An 8,193-nucleotide genomic window follows, 5' to 3' on the forward strand; every position below is an offset into this window, starting at 1 on the left:
TTAAAGCGGAAATGGATCCCCTTAGAATGAAGATCCTGGAACCGATCTGCAAAACCCGCAAGAGCTCAACTATATAAAGGCACCAACCCCAATGACAGAATGTATGCATGATTTTTCTACTCTCTAGCTCTCTAGCTCTCAAACTCTCAAAGCTTTCAGCTCGCACCATAGTACACTAACTTAATTATCGGAGCGACCTCACCGGGTTAGCCACCCTGGGTTCTCTAATCCGCTGTCTTGCAGATTCACTTAGCTCGCTGCTCGACAAGAAGTCAGATCATCCTCCAGCAGGGAGTAGTCAGATCGCGCTACATCAATTGGCGCCGTCTATGGGAAATGCTACAAGAAGCTAAGTTCTCACCTTCTAAAAGGCTAAGTCCTCTTCTTCTAGAAAGCTAAGATCCCACCTTTTAGAAAGTAAAGTTCTCACTTTCTAATTTCCACTTTTTATGAACTCAAAGGCACTTTTGAGCAGCATCAACACCCAGAACAAATACCGATTACTAGGGGACAAAAAACACCTATAATGAACCTGGAGAACTCTCCTATGACAAGCAAACAAGTTCAGGCCAAACTCAGCATCCCCAGTGCCCTAGATAAATACACCGCTACTGTATGTGAATGCCCCTCTCCCCGCGGTAGAGCCATCAGTGGTTTCCGTGGGATTGAAGCGTAGCAGTTCTATGAGATGAAGTATGAATTTCCAGACCTGAGCATGGGAGAAGCCCGATGTAGACAACAACAAAACATCCTCAACTCATCCTTAATAGCAGTCAGCTAGGATGAAGCCTCATCAGCCCTGTTTTGCGAGGTCGCCTCTACAAGATGAGCTCTTCATGGCTTCCACGGGAGTTGGCAGCTAATAGACTACATGGATGCCCTTGCAGGTCGAGCCTTCCAAGGCTCCCGTGCGAGCTGGTGACCTAGAGTCAGTAGTGCTGCCCCCATAGGTCGATCTTCCAGTGGCTTCTTGTAGGAGTGGATGACCGGGGTCACTAACGAGGCTGATGCAGTGCAACCGTGGCCTTGAACTTCTGACTCACACCGATAACAACATTATGCCCTTGCAAGGGGGGCAGAAACATGTACGTTGTGGTCTTGCAAGCACTCACCCAAGAAGATAATCCCACGGAATGACGTAGAAGCAACCATATGAGAAGTTACTACAGAATGACCACCCACTTAGGTGGAAAGGTCAGGTCGCACGTCGGCTAAATAAGGATAAGGAGAGTGGACCGTGAGTCGCTCCCAGAGCCCAAGGGCTAAGGTGCCGAGCTGATAAAAGACCTCGGCACCACATGAGACCCAGTCACCTCTTCGGAATGGGCAAATAAAAAAGTAGCTTGTGCGTAGGTAGGATAGACACATACCCTACAATGTCTGTTCACTTCGGCATACATTGACATCGGGTTATTCCTCTTAGAGCCTAGCTCGTCAGCCTGACACTTCGTTAGTAATCCACACTTATCCACGTCAGCTCGGGCATATACCTAGTCGCCTCTTTGGCATGGGAAAAATAAAAAAGCAGTTCACGTTTAGCCTCATCGGTGTGCATACAGTTTGGCACCTCAGGGTAATCCACACTTAGAAAACTTTTATGCAATGGAGTGGAGGACAAAATACAACACCTATTCAGCATACTAGTTGGGCACCATGACAAACGCAAACTCGACTGATCTCTTCACAATAGACCTCTACCTCGGTTTTAAGCTTCGCGTCGAACTCACTGGCAACTCTTTTGAGAACCAGTTCAAATGACACTGCGTAGAAGTTTACCTAGGTGGAGCGACCTAATAAAGTAGTGACGCAGTTAGAACCCCCCTTTGTGGACAGCATGGTAAGCTTCGCTCTCGAGGTAATGGTCGGATTGCAGAACCCCTTGATGGTTACATCCCTAATAAGGTAGATGTCCTCGGGGTACCTGCTTCACCTCTCCTTGAGAGGATGACTTCACTCTCGTGCCCCGAGAATTAAGACAACGAGGTCCTGCGTAAGGCAGCAAACACTCGAACTATTCCGATCTGAGAAGTAAATCAGACCAATGCTTACGACTACGAACTGATCGAATCAGTCATCTTAGGCCAAAATGAGCAATCTCCTCCCTTTGTCAAGCTACTCTCAGCTCGGGAGTGGGGGGCAATTGATGAGGGCGGATTTGGCCCTCCAATGACATCATGACAGCTCGACTTAGCAAGACTAGTTCGCAATGTTTAAGCTCGGGTGTTCGGTCACCTCGGCACAAAGTCACCTCGACGTAGAATCACCTCGGCGCAAGGTCACCTCGACATTCAATCCAGTTCGGAACTAAAGAACCAAAGTGTTAGCTCGGGGCTATCAACCCGAACCGCCACATAACGACTCCGGAAGTTTCTCCAGTAGACTCCAAACCTCACGGGATCACGTCGCGTAACGGTAGGCCTAATCTTCTCCCCGCCCTGATCGGGCGGAATTGATAAACCTTATTAATTGATACATTACTCCCCAATTAAAGCGGAAATAGATCCCCTCAGGATGAATATCCCGGAACGGATCTGCGAAACCCACGAGAGCTCAACTATATAAAGGCACCAACCCCAATGACACAAGGTATGCGTGATTTTTCTACTCTCTAGCTCTCTAGCTCTCAAACTCTCAAAGCTTTCAGCTCGCACCATAGTACACTAATTTAAGCATCGGAGCGACCTCGTCGGGTTAGCCACCCCAAGTTCTCTGATCCGCTATCTTGCAGATTCACCTAGCTCGTTGCTCGACTGGAAGTCGGATCATCTTCCAACAGAAAGTAGTCAGATCGCGCTACATCAAATGGCATTGTGGATGGATCTTTGCCATGTCTGACTAGAGAGATCACCATCAATGGACAACAAGTACCAAATCCAGAATTCTCGGCATGGATATGACTTGATCAACTCATTATGAGTTGGATCATCTCCTCCCTCACCAAAAGTGTTATCAGCCAAGTAGTTGGGCTCAACACCTCACGTGAAGTTTGGAAAGCTCTGTAAGAAGCCTATGCCTCTCCCTCACCAACCCGACTACTTCAGTTACGTATGCAACTCATGTAATTGAAAAAGGGGAGTTCGACTATCACTGAGTATATCCAGAAAGTAAAGATTATAGCAGAACAACTGGCGGCTGCTTCTGAACTGGTGCACAACAGATTTCTTCTCAGCATCCTCAGCGGTTTAGGTTCAGATTTTGACTCTTTTATTACTTCTTTTACTACTAAGTCGAATTTTGCTACTGTTACATTGTCTGATTTATATGGTCAACTACTGAATCATGAGTCATGGCTTTCACAAAGACATTCTATAATTAACTTGACCAATTCAAATGCTAATGTGGCTAATAAACAACAGCAGTTCAGCAATAAACCCCAACACCCGTCCTTTGATGGCGTCCTTCCACGAAATACCTTTCAAACCATTTCTCGAGGAAGAGGTTAAGGAAGGGGACGTAGTGGTGGTGGTGGTTATCCTCATCAATAGAATAGTCAATAGAACCTAGTAATACGTTGTCGACTATGCAACAAGGCCAATGATAAAGCCTTGCTATAGGCGATTTGATATCTCTTTCACCAGAGAGCAACCTTCCCCAACATAGTTCACTACATATCATGCTAGCACTACACAATCATAGGTTGTTCCCAATTGGTACCCGGACTCTAGGGCTTCTCATCACTTCACTCTAGATCTAAACAACTTGCAAGCTCAATCTGAATATTCTAGGACTGATCAGATCCGTATTGGTAATGGAATAGGTTTGGATATTTCTCATATTGGCCATTCTTCTTTTCATCTAAACAGTCATCTATTTCATCTTCGTGATATTCTTCATGTTCCCCATATTACCAAAAACCTTCTTTCAGTTATCCAATTTGCTCGGAATAATAATTGTTTCTTTGAATTTCACCCATCTTATTTTCTTGTGAAGGATTGATCCTCGGGGAAGCCCCTTTTGCAACGTCTCAGAAAAAATGGACTCTATCAACTTTTGCCTATGGATGCACCATCTCCTTAAGCTTTTGTTACCAATGTCTCTATTGAGTCATGGCATCTTCGTCTAAGACATCCCGCATTAAAGATCATAAAGCAAGCCCTTGGTTCTATTGGGTTCCTCTTTGTTAATGATAATTTTCAGTTCTGTCATCATTGTCAAGTAGCTAAAAGTCATCGTCTCCCATATACTAGTAGTCATCATCGTTCTTCAGCACCCTTGGAGTTAATTTACTCAGATATTTTGGGGACCCTCCCCTGTTAGCTCACATAATGGGTTTAAATACTATATTTTGTTTATGGATGATTTTAGTCATTTTTCTTGGATACTTCCATTGACAAGTAAATCTGATAAATTATCTACTTTTCTTAAGTTCAAGAATCAAGTAGAAAATCTCTTTTCTACTAAAATCAAATATTTTTGATCTGACTAGGGAGGTGAATATCGTTCTATCACTACTTATCTTGAAAAATTTGGGATAGTTCATCATATTTCATGCCCACATGCTCACTCTCAAAATGGTGCTCTTGAGCAAAAGCATAGGCATATTATTGAGACTGCACTATAGTTCTTTCACATGGACCATGATAGCCATTGTTGATATTCTTGACAAAATCCTGCTCAATAGAATCTATATATACGTAGATGTTCCACCATTACCAACCCAATCTTGATTAGGAGGGCTGGGGCTCGGCCTTAGGCTAGGCATTTACGAAAAAGCCCAAGCCCAGCCTGAAACAAAATAGTTCGGGCCTGGTATATTGGATCCGTGGATGAACTTGCGGGTCTAAACTCATGACCAATCCGAACGTGGAACAGGCTAGGCCAACTCAGTTTATTGACCTACCTGACACAAAAACTGGTATAATTCCTGGGAAATGTAACCCGATAGGCCACATTACCAACGAAATTTAACCCCCACCAATGGTAGCATCTCCAAAAGTCGCAACATACCTAAGAAAATCCTTAAGTAAATGCAGGGACAAAATTGATTTTCTATGTTCATTGCACTCATAAATTCTCTAGTATGTTTTAAAATCCTTTCCACCCCAAAATGAAACTCGACATCCGAAATATTATAGATTAAATAATAGATACTTCAGTTCTTTACATAGGACATTGATTCCATTGTTGATATTCTTAACAAAATCCTACTCAATAGAATTTATATCTATGAAGATGTTCTATTGTAACTAACCCAAGGTCGATTAAGTGGGCTTGGGATTGGGCTGGGGTATATTGAAAAAGCCCGAGCCTAAGAGAAAAAAATAGTTGGTTCCGATACATTAAGTCCACATACAAGCTAATGGGGCTAAATTCAGGTTTAATCCCAACTTTGAATGGGCTAGGGAAAGACGGCCTGTTGGGCAACCCTACCAATTAACATGTGTAATCTCAAGTAATCAGAACTGAGTAATCCACGACCACTACAATTTAACCTCCACTAGTGCAAGCATCCCTAAAGTCGCAACATACACAATAAAATTCTGAAGTAATGCTGGAACAAAATTGGTTTTCTCTATTTGTTATACTCAGAAATCCTCTTATATGTTTTAAAATCCTTTCTACCCATGGATGAAACTGTGCGTTCGAACAATTTTGGACTCAACTATTAATGATGTAGTTCTTCCAGCTTGGGTTGGTGACAAAATCTTGCTCAACAGTATCTACATATACGCATATGTTCCACCGTCACCAACCTAAGCTCAATTAAGTAAGCTAGGGCTGAGGCTCGTGCAGAGCAATTACAGAAAAGCCCAAGCCCAAACTCAAAAAAAATAGTTTTGGCCCAATATATTCAATCTGTGGAAGAACTTATGGGTCTAAACTCATGACCAATCTCAAGTTGGAATGTACCGGGCCAACTTAGTTCATCGACCTACCTGAACAAAAAACTGGTTTAATTCTTGGGAAACAGAACTGGGTAAGCCACGACCAACAAAATTTAACCCCTACCAACATTACCATCTCTAGAAGTCGCAACATACACAACAAAATCCTTAATTAAATGTTGGGACAAAATTGGTTTTCTATGTTCATTGGACTCAGAATTTCTCCAGTATGTTTTAAAATCTTTTCATCCCTAAAATGAAACTCCACATCCGAAATATTATAGATTAAACAATCAATACTTCAGTTCTTTCCTAAGGACTTTGATAGCCATTGTTGATATTCTTGACAAAATCCTACTCAACAGAATTTATATCTATGAAGATGTTATACTGCTACCAACCCAATCTTAGTTAAGTGGGATCGGGATCAGGTTGGGCATTTATGAAAAAGCTCAAGCCAGCAGTGACAAATATGGTCGGTTCTGATACATTAGGTCCTCGTACGAGCTAATGGGGCTAAATGCAAGTCCAATCCCAACATAGAACTAGCCGAGGCAAGACAGCCTGTTGCATTACCCAACCGGTTAACAAGTGTAATCCTAGTTAATCGAAATGGGTAACCCACGACCACCGCAATTAAACCTCCACTAGCATAAGCATCTCTAATGTCGCAACATACACAATAAAGCCTTGAAGTAAATGCTGGAACAAAATTGGCTTTCTCTATTCATTGTACTCAGAAATCCTCTACTATGTTTTTGAATCCTTTCTACCCATGGATGATACTCAATGTTCGAAAAATTTTAGACTCAACCATTCTCGATATTCTTGACAAAATCCTACTCAATAGAATTTGTGTATATGTAGATGTACCACCGTCACCAACTCTAGATCAATTAAGTGGGCTAGGGCTCGAGCTTTGAGCCCAACTCGAAAAAAAAAATAGATTGGGCCTGGTATATTGGATTTGTGGATAAAATTGTAGGTCTAAACTCATGACCAATCCGAACATGGAACGGGATGGGCCAACGTAGTTTATCGACCTACCTGACACAAAAGCTGGTTTAATTCCTGGGAAACGGAACCGGGTAAGCCATGACCAATGAAATTTAATCCACACCAATGGTAGCATCTCCAAAAGTCGCAACGTACCTAATAAAATCCTTAAGTAAATGCTGGGACAAAATTGGTTTTCTATGTTCATTGTACTCAAAAATTCTCTAGTATGTTTTAAAATCCTTTCCACCCCAGAATGAAACTCAACAACTAAAATATTATAAATTAAACAATAGATACTTCAGTTGTTTCCATGGGACTTTGATAGCCCTTGTTGATATTCTTGACGAAATCTTGCTTAATAGAATTTATATCTACGAAGATTTTATGTTGTCACCATTCCAAGCTCGGTTAAGTGGGATCGGGATCAGGTTGGGCATTTATGAAAAATCCCGAGCCCGAGCTGACAAATATAGTCGGTTCTGATACATTGGGTCCTCGTACAAGCTAATGAGGCTAAATGCAAGTCCAATCTCGACATAGAACGGTAGGGGCAAGACAACCTATCGGGTTACCAAACTCTTTAACAGGTGTAATCCTAGGTAATCGCAACCGGGTAACCCATGACCACCGCAATTCAACCTCCACTAGCACAAGCATCTCTAAATTCACAACCTACCCAATAAAATCCTGAAGTAAATGTTGGAGCAAAATTGGTTTTCTCTGTTCGTCGTACTCGGAAATCCTCTACTATATTTTAAAGTCCTTTCTATCCATGAATGAAACTCAGCGTTTGAAAAATTTTACTCAACTATTAATGATATAATTCTTCCGCTTGGACCACGATAGCCATTATTGATATTCTTGAAAAAATCTTGCTCAACAAAATCTATATATACACAGATGTTCCACCGTAACCAACCCAAGCTCGATTAAGTGTGTTGTGGTTGGGGCTCATGTTGGGCAATTACAAAAAAACTCGAGCCTAACTCAAAAAAACATAGTTTGGGCCCAGTATATTGGATCTGTGGATGAACTTGCGGGCCAACTCAGTTCATCTACCTACCTGACCAAAAAACTAGTTTAATTCTTAGTAAACAAAATCGGGTAATTCATGACCAACGAAATTTAACCCCCACCAACATTAGCTTCTTTAGAAGTCACAACATACCTAATAAAATCCTTAAGTAAATGATGGGAAAAAACTGATTTTCTATGTTCATTTTACTCAGAATTTCTCTAGTATGTTTTAAAATCCTTTCGACCTTAGAATTAAACTCAACATCCGAAATATTATAGATTAAACAATAGATACTTCAGTTCTTTCCCTATGACCTTGATAGCCATTGTTGATATTCTTGAAAAAATCTTG

The sequence above is a fragment of the Nelumbo nucifera genome, chromosome 1 (assembly GCF_055504915.1).
Source record: "Nelumbo nucifera cultivar China Antique chromosome 1, China Antique-T2T, whole genome shotgun sequence".
NCBI classification, from domain to species: Eukaryota; Viridiplantae; Streptophyta; class Magnoliopsida; order Proteales; family Nelumbonaceae; genus Nelumbo; species Nelumbo nucifera.